We start from the raw sequence: 13,661 nt of genomic DNA, 5'->3' as shown, positions 1-13,661 counted from the left end.
TTCCAGCGCCCGCCTGGCACCGTAGTCACCACAATATCATCGACTCGATTCCCTGTGCTGTGCTTTACATCCCAGGGCGATTGGTAACTGCCGACTTGTGCTTCTAAATTCCTTCACCTTTTCCACCCAGTCCCCCCCGCCAACCCACAGGCCAGGCTCTATATCGATGAGTCTGTTTCTATTTTGTTTGCTCATTTAGTTTGTCCTTTAGAACCTACATATGAATGAAAGCATAAGGCACTGACTCATTTCACTGAGCATATACCCTCCAGGCCCATCCACGCTGTCACAATGGGAAGATTTCATTCTTTTTTTAAGGCTGAGTAATATTCCACTGTGTTTATGCACTACAGCGCTGTACACACTTGTCTACTGAACTCCATAACTTTTTAAAACAGCTTTAGTGAGCTATAGTTCACAGACCAAGCAATTCATCTATTTAAAGTTTACAGCTGAATGGCGTTCGGTATACTCAAGCTATGTACAACCATCGGCACGGTCCATTTTAGAACATTTTCACCCCCTCTCAAAGATGCCCTTTCGCTACTGCCCGCTTCCATCCTGCGATTCTCCCAGACCTGGCAACCCCACTCGGATTTCTACCTATATAGATTTCCCAGCTCTGGACTTTTTCATATAAACAGAATCATATACGTGATCTATTGTGTCTGGCTTTGTTCACTGAGCATGTGTTCAAAGTCCATTTGTGTTGTTGCTGTGTCGGAAATGCATTCTTTTATATGACTGAGTAATATTCCAATGTATGGGTTAGCATATTCTATCCATTCATCAGTTAGTGGACATTTGGGTTGTTTCTATTTTTTCGGTCTACATTGATAAAGCTGCTATGAATATTTGTGTATATGTTTCAAGGACATATGTTTTTTAAAAAAGATTGTTACTGGTTTTTAGAGAGACATAGAGGGAGAGGGAGAGAGAAAGAGAAACGTTGATGTGAGAGTGGAATTTGCTGCCTCCTGCATACACCCCCCACCCCAGGGGATCAAGCCCACATGTGCCCTGACCGGGGATCAAACCAGCCACCTTTTGGTGCTCAGGGTGATGCCCAACCAACTGAGCCACACCAGCCAGGGCCATAGAGACTTGTTTTCCCTTCTCTTGGATACCTAGGAGTGACCTGCTGAGTCATATACTAAGTCCTTGTTTAATCATTTGAGAAACTGCCAGAAAGTCTTGCAGAGTGTATGACAGTTCCCCCTATAGTTTTCAGATAAGTCCTCCTGCACCCCACATCTGACAACCCCAACCAGGAATCCCAGAAGCTCCCCAAAGCCCACAGCATTGAGGTTCATCCCTTGCTGGTCCATCGTGTGGGCCTCACTGGAGCCCCCACCCCCACTCCTCCTCCTCCGCGCACAGTCCTTCATTCTGCTCAGCTTCCTCACGCACATTTTTCTCTCTGTGGGAGCCCTCCTCTCCACTCTGGGCTTCCTAAACCTGCCTGTCCACCTGGCGTGGTCCTCCCTAGGCTCCCAAGGCGGTCTCCAGGTCTCCGTGGGGCTGTGACCTCCTTGGGGAGGAACCTTGGACTTCTCCCTCGCTGCAGGAGCCGTGCCAGCTGGTGTGGTGGGCCACGCCTGCATGTGCGCTCACACAGCCCAGCTTCCGGTCCTGGCACTGGAATTCCTAGCTTTGGGTCCCAGGAAAGTTCAGCTCCATCCTCCACCTCTGCGTCTGCATCCCACTCAAACAGCAGTGACCAAAAAAGGGGGTGATTATACTTTTCTTGGTCTGTCAGGTAGTAAATGGTTGTCAACTGTGGGATAAATAATGTCAGTGCAACTGCAACGGGTGACAAAGAGTGGTGTTCGGTGATTCCCCGGAAATGACTGCCTTCAGCAGCTGTCTGTGTGGGTACTGTACATGGTACCCATTTTACTGATGTCAAAACCGAGGCTCAAAGAATTTCAGTGGCCAAGACTGCACACATCTACAGAAAGAAATGAGAAAAATTAATGCCAGGGGTAGCCATGGTTAGAGATAGTGGCCACATTTCCCAAATAATGTCCCTAAAACTTGCATTTCCAGGTACCATGGGTAAAAAGACCCCAGGTCAAGTGAGACTGAGAAATGCTTTGCAGGGAGGCTTCTCTCGGGACTCGCAGGCTCCCCATGGGCACTGCTGGCAGCCTGACGACATCTGAGAAGCCTGGGTTGATTTCCAACACATCCCTGTCCTCTTCCCCGTAAGCAAGGGAAGTGGCCTTGGCCGAGAAGGAGCAGGCTTTTTGGGCATGAGGATGGGAGGGAGGTCTTTCTGACAAGGTGACCTCCTACTCTAGCACACCCTAAACTAGGCAGGACAGACAGCCATCCACGTGTGCAGGACAGATAGTCTCCATCCATAGGGAAGGAAGAGCAATGGGAGAGGATCCAGCAGCCTGCTGGTCGACCTTCCCTTTCTCTTGATTTCAGAGCTAAGCCTTCAGGGGCCTCCACATACCGGAAGCCTCATCATGGCCTCACTCACTCCAAGCAGCCTTGGCAACTCTTTGCTGCTGAATGGCCTGGGGACCGACAGCCCTGGCTATGTCCCCCTTTCCTCCCATCTGCACCCCACTCCGGAGGCAGAATCACACAGATCACTGAGCAGACAGAGCAAGCCTCCGGCCCCCTGTGACCCCGCCAGGCACGGCCTCCACAAGGCTCACTCTTGGTCCTCAAGAATAAACTGTGGCTTAGCCGGGCTCTAGGCTCCTCTCAGGAGCGACAGTGAGAGCGAAGCAGCCATGTGAACACCTACTGTGTGCCAGGCACATGCACGAGTGTCAAGGATTTTAGTCACATTCAAAAGAGGAGAGCACTGGAGCTGGGACGAGGCTCTCCGTCTGCCAGACTGTGCCCTTTCCCCACCCTGCCCCACCACGATGAGGAGGGCGCCTTCCACCCCCCAAGTCTCCCACAGGCGGGGCCACAGCTGAGGGAAGGGCCCAGGAGCCGAGGTCCTGCCCAGGGGACACAGGTCTCAGTTTGTTCCTTGGAAGGAAATCGATGGCTCCAGGGACATCTAGGTTGGATGCAGGTCCCCGGAGCCGGATGGTGTTCCCGAGGCTGCTGTGCCTCAGCCACGCCCAGACGTCCCCAAATTTTCCATTCTCTTTGGCCAGGAGACCCACAACGCCCAAAAATCTGGCCTGTCTCCCCCAATCAGCTCTGGTGAAATAAGTCCCACTTCTCTGTTTCCTACGCTTCTCATGACGTCACAGGGGCTAATCATCCTGATGGCAAAGTATCCATAACATAGTCCCGATCCTCTGGGCCCTCCTAGGAATACAACGTTGTGTAACTGTCGCCGCTACCTGTACCCGGACTTCGCCATCCGCAAGGGAAACTCGGTCCCCACGACCAGTAACTCCCCCTCCCCCGGCCCCACGTCTCATTCTTCTTTAGAAAATGTTTTCCTCCGCCTCTGGGTGAATTTTTAAACAAACACACATCCAATCAGACGGATTCTGGTCTCTGGAACCTAATTAGGGAAAAGGGAAAGCGACCGAGCAGGGATTCTGAAAGAAAGGGACCTGGTTGGATGGCGGTTACCTTCCTCCCCGGGTGGGGCCCGCCCCAGGTGCTGGAAACCTGGACGCAGGTTTGTTTTTGAAACGTCTGGCTGGGCTTGGCCTCCTGCTCTCCTGGCCGAGGCTGGGCTGCCTGTCTCCCTACCTCCCCCACCCAGACCTGCAGCTGTTTTCTTTCGCTGGCTCGCTGATCCAGCGGCCTCCTAGGCCTTACCTTCCTCCTCCCCTCCGGAGGCTGGTGTGGCAGGAGGCAGCACTGTGGGGTAGGTGGGTGTGTTGTTTTGGATCCCAGGTTGCAATTTGGCCAAAAATAAAGGAGAAAAACAAACTGAAAAACACCAGATCTCCAGACTGAAGTATCAACGAAGGGGGCATAATGCTTGGGATGTTGGCGTCAGACCTGTATTTAAGCTCCCAATTTCCTAGCCCTGTCACCTCACACTGGAGCTTCAAGCCATTGAGACTCAATTTCCAACTTGGTAGGAGAAGAAAACTTGAGTACCTCATTCTACGCGTCTCCATTTTGTACCAGGAGCATGGTGCCCTGGCCTTTTGAATGTCTTGTGCTCTTTGTCCCTCGGAAAACTCCTATTCATCCTGCAAATCCCAGCTCACATCTCCCCTGCTCTGTGAGGCTGACTCAGGACCCCAGAAGTTAATCACTCTCATCTTCATTCTGTTTCAATGTCTCACGCTGCTTTCTGTGTTACAACCTCCTCTGTGACTTGTATTTTCCCTCCTCTGATTGGCTGAACTCCACCAGGGCGGGGACTTTGCTGACTCATTCTTGTGTCCTGGACACAAACTGTGCTTCTTAAATGTGAGGTCCTCTTTGCTGTCTGGTGACCCCAAAGTCTGCATCTCCTCCACGGTGGCACCGGGGAGGACCGTGGGAGCGTGCAGCAGGTGTGTCACTGGGCAGGGACCACGGAGCGGAGAGAACCTCCCCCTCCTCCGTGAGTCAGACCCACCTCCACGCCCTGGATGCCCCATAGAGGCCCTTGGAGTCCCCCCTCTTTTGGGGGGACATTGGAGGGAAGGCCCAGGGTTTGGGTGGTTTTCTGGGACAAAAGGGACCCTGCTGGCCCCCTGAGTTGGGGAGGCTGCCAAGGGCCACCGGAGCAGGTCGGGACAGGTCGGGTCCCTGGATGCCCCATAGAGGCCCTTGGAGTCCCCCCTCTTTTGGGGGACATTGGAGGGAAGGCCCAGGGTCTTGGCTGGTTTCTGGGAGCAGAAGGGACCTGCTGGCCCCCTGAGTTTGGGGAGGCTGCCAAGGGCCACCGGAGCAGGTCGGGACAGGTCGGGTCCTGCCACATTCTCACACCCATGTAGTACCTGGCTCGGCCCAACCTCTCAGATCTGTTTGTAAAAAATAATTATTTGCTTAAAATCTGTGAAGTACGCCTGTCATTTTAATCAGTTTCATTTAAATTGTAAACGATGAATCTTCAACCTCTAATCACTTTGAAACTGAAGTGCTTTTCACCAAATGTGAAGTGTGTTAGGGTTGGAAATGGTTCTGTGTAGCTCAGAGTGGAAAGGATTGGGGTGCGGGGAGAGGAGGGAGAGAGGAGGGGAGAGAGGATACAGAAAAGGTGAGAGACAAAGAGCAGCTCAGAATCAAGTTGGAAAATCGTTCTGTGGGCTGAGCCACTGTCCCGGCAAAATCCAGCCCTCGGGAAGCCCTAAGCTGAGGTGTGATAATGATCTTATAGCCCCGTGAGATTCAGATGCTTGCATTATTTTTTCATATCGACACAGACCTTGCTCGTACAGTGAGGTTTTAAAATACCTTCTGGTTAGATTTTCTGATGGCAAAATCGGAGCCCTAGGCACCTGCCTGCTCTGCCCCTGGGGTGACCCAGCACTGGCCACAGAGCAGCCTGGCCAGCTGGATAGGAGGGGGAGCTGTGGGGTGAGGATGCAGAACCTGAGCTTACTTTGCAGGGCCCCGGAGCTGAGGTTCTGCTGGGGCGCGGCTCCAGCTCAAGGTGCCAGGGTAGTGTGTGTGCATGTGTGAGTATGTGTGTGCACACACATGTGTTTGTGCATGTGTGCGTGTGAGTGTGCATGTGAGTGCATGTGTGTGAGTGTGTGTGTGTGTGAGTACGCACGTGTGTGAGAGAGTGTGTGTGTTTGTAAATGTGAGTGTATGTGTGAGTGTGTGTGTATGAGTGTCTGAGTGTGTGTACATGCATGGTCAGGGATGGGGAGCTGGACACACCTGGCTGCAGCTGGCAAGGCTGGGCGTGGCTGGGAAACGCCAGAGCCCTCCATGGCTGCAGGCACCACGGACCCTGGAGGCTCCCAGCTGCAGGGCCCCGGGCTGGGGATGGGGTCAGGCAGCGGGGTGGGGGGCCGCTCGCAGCTGCTGCCCAAGCCCCGTGACGCTTTCTTCCTCCCTCTGCATAGCTGTGCCGAGAGAGCACGAGAGACCAGCCCCAGGCCTGGCTTCCAACCTCCCTTCTGCTCCTTCCTGCAAGTTCATGGCCGTGAAGACTGCACCGGCTCGTGGCGTGGTTTCTTGCCGCTGCCACCCGTCCCCAGCAGTGATATGACCTGCAGCTGTTGCACCAGAGGTTACAACACGTGCCTTTGAGTTTACATCTACTATACAGCAGTGCCTTCCTGCCTCCCGGAAACACGGGGCCTCGGGTTTGACGTCACTCACTGCTGCGGTGTGCCGGCTCCCTAAGTGGGTGCTGGCAGCAGTGCACACAGAGGGCACCAGGCGCAGTGTCTGGCTCGGGCACAGGCTGCCGGGAGCGCCAGGCCTCCTGAGGCCAGTCGGGGGCGGAGACATTTTAAACGGGGCTCTGATCCCTGGGAAGGACAGCATGTCGCTGGTTTGCCCTCACTCCCGGGGCACGTTTGACTGGGTTTTTCACCGACTCTAAAAAGATGCACCTTCTTTTCAGAGTCAGTTCAAAACCAAAACCAAGTCACTTTCTCCACAAAAGGCAAGAAAGAAGAAAAGAAGCAGAGAGCCATGAACAAATGGACTCGTACCACTCGGTGTCGGCGGCTCGCTGAGGCCCCTTAGTAACAGTCCTGAGCTGTCCTTTTTGCTCCTCTAGGTCTAGGCGCTTGTCAGAGGTTGTAGCCTCTCTGCCTCCTCGTCCAGAAGCAGCAGCCCGTTTAGGGGGAAACCTGTCCAAATGCGGGGCTTGCCTCCTAGCGATTTCCTCTGCTGGATCTTCGCCCTGTAATTCTCTCTGTCTGATAACCCGCCAATGCCTCCAGGCAGGCATTTAGCTCTTAATTTAAAAGTGGATCGAGATTTTCCAGGTGTTACGGTAGGGATGCTGGTCCCGGCCCCCTCGTCTGCCGTTGCCTGGCACGCGGCTTCCCCTGCTTCGCCAACATCTAGGGAAGTCAAAGACCTAGATGGGCATCCCATGATGGGCGTCCCAGACATTCCCCACCTGAGAGTGTTTACCTTTGAGAGACATGTTAGCAAATATTACAGGTTTCAGGCTGGCAAGGCCAACCGGTGAGAGAACTGGGAAATCAATCGGGGCTCAGTCTTAACAAAAGATATGCGGCCGTGAAAATCCGTGAACTAGCGCCACATGTCAAAATGGGCCAACCTCATGAACAGCAGATTGAGAAAAAATGTGATGTGCCAAATAGTGTGTGTGTGTGTGTGTGTGTGTGTGTGTGTGTGTGTGGTGATACTTACACTTGGAGTCAAAGATATGGGATTGGGAGGTTATAATAGACATTGAACTAAATGGCCTTTTTTTTTCTGGTGGTAAGGGAGGGCTTATGAATACGAAGGTACATTTTGCTGATTATGTTTTACTTCTTAAACCAGGTGGTGGCATCGCTCGGTGTTTCTTGTGTTTTTCAGACATCTTTTGAACAGTTTTGTCTTGAATGGCTTGGTTTAGTCCGTTTATGTTTATTTAGGGCATTAATTCATTTCTCTGTTCTCTCAGTTTGTGATTTCTTTTCTCCCACTGTACAGTGGTCTCTTCTTCTTTCTTGCCTTTTGATTGAGGTTAAAACAAAATTTTTTTCATTTGCTTCTTTTCCTCATTCCATATTAACTCTTCCTCTATTACATTGACGTTTATTTTTTCTCCATGGTTTTTCTGAATGTCCTAGACACTTTACCACCCACATTTAACTTAACAACATACTAAATTAAACAACAGCTTTACCTCCTTTGCATTATAAAAAGACCTTAGAACAATGGTTCTCAACCTTCCTAATGCCGCGACCCTTTAATACAGTTCCTCATGTTGTGGTGACCCCCGACGATAAAATTATTTTTGTTGCTACTTCATAACTGTAGTTTTGCTACTGTTATGAATCATGATGTAAATATCTGATATGCAGGATGTATTTTCATTGTTACAAAATGAACATAATTAAAGCATAGTGATTAGTCACAAAAACAATATGTAATTATATATGTGTTTTCCGATGGTCTTAGGCGACCCCTGTGAAAGGGTCGTTTGACCCCCAAAGGAGGTCTTAGAATATCCTAAATCAAGTCATCGCCCTCTTGACTTACATGCATTATCTAACATTTTAATTTTGTTCTTCTGTAACTTCATGCATTAGACTATTGTTATCTTATACACACATTATTTTGTTAGTTTTATTTAGTTTTTTTAAAAAATATATTTTTATTGATTTCAGAGGGGAAGAGAGAAGGAAAGAGAGACAGCAACATAAATGATGAGAGAGAATTATTGATTGGCTGCTTCCTGCACGCCCCTCACTGGTGATCGAGCCCGAAGCCTGGGCACATGCCCTTGACCAGAATCGAACCCAGGACCCTTCAGTCCACAGTCCGATGCTCTATCCACTGAGCTAAAACAGCTAGGGCTTTTGTTAGTTTTATACACACATTCATCAGCTTCTCCGCTCGCCAGCCCTTCTTGCACCCACATTGTCCTTCCCTGGGGAGACCTGCTGGCTTAGCACCCACCACACGAACCTGACCTGCCTTGTTCCTTTGGCTCTTGCCGGGCACCCAGCTCTGTGAAGTGCACCTTCCTGGATGAACAGCCAGCGCCGCTCCAGGTGTTGAAAGCTCAATCACGTGCCTTCTGGCGGCTCCTGTGGGAGCTGAGCAGTTTGCTCTGTCTGACCATTGCTCCTGGGAGCATGTCCCCCTCCGTCTGTCTGGCATCGTTTCTGTCTTTGGTATTTGAAAGACTCAGGATGAGATGTCTGAGTGGATTTAAAACATGTAGTCTTACTTGGAATAAACAGGCGTGGGCAAAAGGGGGCTTACATAATACAAATAAGTAATACAGTAACACAGATGCACAATAGTACAAGAATAAACTCTGTGTCCACGTACTCACAACTGTAAACCGCCTTTGCCTCTCCCGCGTTGTGATTCCTGAATCTTGGATTATATCTCCCACCTGTTCCGGAAAGCTCTCCGCTGTTATCTCTTCACCTATGGCTTTTGCACCACCCTCCTGCAGCTCAGGTCAGACAGATCTGGGAGTTCCTCGCCCCGTCCTCCTCGTGGCTTCCACTCCCCTCTGTATTTTCCATGTCCTTGTCTCTTGGCACTGCCTTTTGGCTCTTTAACTCGACTTTTACTCTTGGGTTCACAACTTTCATTGCCAGTTAAGGATAATCCATGGGTTTAAAAAATCAATAGACACTTTCACTTCTAGAAGTTCCAATGGCTTACTTTTTAAACCTGCTGGGCCATTCCTGAGAGCCTGTTGTTGACAGTTCATCCCCGAGTCCCCACCCTCCCTTTCTTTATGCATTCCACACGCCGATGCCACCCGTTCTGCGTCAGACCATTCATTTTCTGCGCTCCCTGGGTGTTTAAAGCTACTGCCCCTGGTCGCTGCTACTCACGGACACTCACTTCCTCCCGTGCCTGTGACCCTTTACTGTGAGGTCATTGCTTATCTCTAATCCGTGGGACTCTTGTGGTCCTAAATTGAGGAAGTTGGTGGCTCACAATTGGGGCTGCTTTACTCCCGAGATTTCTATCTGGTTCTGCCCTGAGTCAGGACCGAAAGACCCGGGGACACTTCTGCCACCTTTGAGCTCCCGGATCTGCCCCAGGCGACCAGGCTCAGCTCCTCTGCCTGCTCTGAGCTGCGGGTCCAGCACTGTGAATGCCGGAAGATCATGGCACCGCCAGCTCATCCCACCTTCAGGCCTCACTCGCATTTTGGGGAGAAACAGGAGAGGCATCTGGAGACTTTCACGAGCCTTGCATGCTCAACAATGTGTTAAAAGTACCTGCTAGCCCTGGCCAGTTTGGCTTAGTGGGTAGGGCGTCGGCCTGCAGAATGAAGGGTCCCTGGTTTGATTATGGTCAAGGACACATGCCCAGGTTGCGGGCTCGATCCCTAGTGTGGGGCGTGCAGGAGGCAGCCGATCAATGATTCTCATCATTGATGTTTCAATCGCTCGCTCTCCCTCTCTCTTCCTCTCTGAAATCAATAAAAATATATTTAAAAAGAAAGTACATGCTATTCAGGGTAGTCTGGTACGGACCCATCAGGGTGCCCTGGGGGAGTGGTTGGCCACACTCCCAGCGTGGAAGCCACGGTATCATTCTATTCCTACCTTCTTCCTTCTACAGATCTCATCACTATTGCACAATAAATGCAATCAGACTATCTTCCTTGAAGGATTATTATGAGGAAGACTAGAAAGCCTCTAGCACTTAGCAGATGCCAAATAAATGATAGCTAATAATAATGATGATGGTGATTAAATATTTGCTGAACCTAATTGAACGTAAATTGATTGTTGTAGCTGCGTGGACCCTGCACATATATTACCTCGCTTCATCTTGTAACACCGTTAGGCAGGTGATATTACTCTTATTTTATAGACTAGGAAACGAGGCTCAGAGAATATAATATGCAGCGTCCTTAATGAAATTTTATAAAATATATGATCACACCTAAGTCATCTAATCCTTCACCTGTGTGCCGGGCCCTGTGGTGACATGGAGCAGGTGTGGCATCAGGAGGGTCCTGAGTGAAACCTCCTCTGAGGGGTGGTTGGGCTCTGCAAGCCAGTGGCCCCTCGGGATAACCACTCTCCTGTCAACCAGGGGAGCCAGGGCCCATGCTGCAGCTGTCTCAGGGCTGCCGTGTGCGTTAAAGTGCAGATGTGATGTGATGTCCGAGTTCCACGTGCCCTTGGGGTTTAATTAGCAACATCCTTGTCCTTAGGAGGGAATGGGGGCGCCAGGGCATCGGCAGCTCACCTGGGACATATCAGGTGCTCTCGGGGACGCAGGGCTCCGGCCATTGGGCCCTCTGGTTTCCCCCAGGGCTGCCTGGGGCCACAGGAAGGACGCTGCATTCGGGACACTGCTGGTCACCTACTGGAAGCTTCTCACCACCTCCAGTGTCTCCAGGGACCTCCAGGCCCCTGTGACACCACCCCCGGCCGCCCCATGGTCCCAGGTCCCACCGTGTGCCTCTTAGCTCCCTCAGGCCCGGGGAAGACGGGCACAGGCTGGGTTCTGTTCTGCGTATGGGTGAGGGTGAGCCTGTGTTTTGGAGTGAGGGTGCCTGGCTTAGGAGGGAGCACCTGGCCTGGCTCTGCCGTGGGAAGTGTGCGGACAGTCTCTGAGCAGGACTCGGCCTCGCCTGTGCGCATGCTGGTTGGAGGGACCAGGATTGGGAGGGAATGAGGACCTGTATTTTCCCATCCCACAGTATTCATTCAATAAGCCCCAGTTTGCCCGGCTCCTGAGAGTCAGTGAGGGGATTCCAACCCGTTTCCGGCTCATTCTGGCTCATTCTGGCTCATTCTGGCTCATTCCGGCTCATTCCGCAGCCAGGCTCCTGCTGCCAGGTGGCCCTGAGCTTGGGGAGCTGGGTGCAGGGCCCGCCCGGAGTCCGGCATGTACCCATTGTGCAGGCTCGCTGCTTTCTTCCTCTGAGCAAAAGCAAATCTTGAAAGGAAGTGGAAGCCTGTTGCCTTGGAAAAGTCATAGAAGAAACCAGAAAGTGTGTGGGAAGGAATCGCTCAGCCCCCGCCTGGGCCCCTGCACGGTTCTGGGTGACTCTGGACCCCAGCGTCCCCCACCCCGACCCCGCTCAGGGGACATTTCACCATCTCCTCTGGGTCCTCTCCCCGCTTCCCCCACGAGGTGCGGCGGTTCTCGGGGCAGAGGCTGGCCAGCCCCTCTCCACGGTGGCCTTCGGTCCGCGCAGCCTTATCTTTTATTTCGTGGCGTGTGCTGAGCTAACAGATTGAGTAACATCTTGGAGGCTGTACTTTTCATAGTTCTTGTGGGCTGGGTTGATTTGGGAGAGAGCAGAAAGAGAGAGAGAGATTCTTTGTGAAGGAAACATCATTTTTATGTGCGTAGTCATCACAGAACATAGCCCATTGTATTCATCCAACTGCACAGAAGCGCTGCTAGTGAATGTCCTTTATTTCCGAGAAAGAAGCCCAGGTGGCTTAAGAAGGGAAAGGAACATGGCAGTGGGATGAAGGGGGGCCAGGGGCGGCCTCCACTGCTCCCACCACTCCTAGGACATAACCCAGGGCCTGGGGGTCAGGACGTGTCATGTCACATCTGAGCCTGCTCCCCTGTATCAGGCCAGTGTCTGGTTGCCTGTGCTGTGCAGCAAACCCCCTTGCTTGGAGCGCCAACCACCACTCACTTGTGGTAATTATTTCTCCTGATCAGTTCTCACCAGGCTCTCTCAGGGGGTTGTGCTCAGAGGGAGGCTGGACTGGAGTTATCGATGGCTCCCTCGCACACATGTCTGGTGGGTGCTGTTGGCTGGCATCGCAGGAGGGGCCGGTGGCAGGGACATTTCATGTGGCCTCCACACGTACCTTGGGCTCCCTCACAGCATGGCGGCGAGGTTCCAAGAGTGAGTGTCCTGTGAGTCAGATGGGTCACGCCTATAAAGCTGCTTCAGTTCAGGGTTGAGGGGTTGCAAGAAGCTGACTCCGCCCCCAAGTGGCAGACCAGTTGGGAATACTGGAACTTCAGGAGATGGGGCTCTAGTCTGGCACGTGCTTGCTCCATCAGCAGTCCCGATAATCCAGTCCTTCAGACCACCCTCCGAGGTCATCTCCTCCAAGAAGCCTTCCTTAGGCCTCAACTCTGAGCTCCCATGGCCGTCAGACCACCCGGTCTGTGCTTTGTTAGCGCAGCTGGAGCTAAGCCCTGGGGCCCGTGTGAAGGCAGGTCGGACAGAGCGCACCTCCACCTCTCCAAAGAACCCGCCTCCAGCCACCTTCCTGGGAGCAGGTGCCACTTTGCTGGGCCCGTCCCCGCACCCAGGGCATCCTGGAGGCCTGCAGTGCCCTCAGGGGCTCACGTGGCTTGCAAACCCCGCTAGCTAGCTGTGTGTTGGCTAATAGCACAATGCAGTTATCTGCTGGCGAAGGGGGCCCTGAATGTTGCTCTTTGCTGGGTAATTACGCCGGATAAGTGAATGGCTGGGATATTTACAAGATTTTGTCCCTTGATCGAGTTCTTAGGAGACAGCCGCCGTGTGGGGTAAAACACAAGAGACAAAATATCTCGGGCATACGCAACATGGCGCGGGGAGCGCTTTGGTTGGAGAGAGGAACATGCAAAATATCCGGCGTGGGGAGGAGAGCGCACAACTGTTCCGTCCCCCGGATGCATATGTTCCAGGGATGATTGGCAGAGCCGGGGGCTCCAGCCTGTTCCCGGCCAAGCACGCTTCCCGTTTCCAGCCACAGGGTGTGTGGCTGCTGCTGTGCGGGGTTTGAATCCTGGAGCATCCGCGGATGTGACCTTGTTCGAGCGATTTCAACAATCTGAGCCTCGGTTTCCTCATCTGTGAAATGGGGAGAACAATGTCTTTGGAGAGTTGCTGTGGAGGGTCTGTGGGGTGAGACAGGGTCCACAGTCACTGCTTAGGGCTCAGCCTGGTGACCTCATTTTAACTTGATGCCCTTGGTAAAGACCCCGTCTCCAACTGTGAGCACACTCCGAGGTGCTGAGGGTTGGGACCCCAACATTAGAATTTGCTGGATCCCAGCGGGATGCTGTGGAGGCTGCTCTCTGGGAGACCACGCACTGATCTCACAGAGCATGCCTGCCAGAGCGGGGAGGAGCTCGGGGTCTGAGCGAAGGCCACAGCTGCCTGGAAGGGCTGCCCTCAGAGCAGGAAC

Source organism: Myotis davidii, unplaced genomic scaffold (assembly GCF_000327345.1).
Source record: "Myotis davidii unplaced genomic scaffold, ASM32734v1 scaffold60, whole genome shotgun sequence".
Lineage (NCBI taxonomy): Eukaryota > Metazoa > Chordata > Mammalia > Chiroptera > Vespertilionidae > Myotis > Myotis davidii.
Note: the sequence above shows the minus strand (reverse complement) of the source record.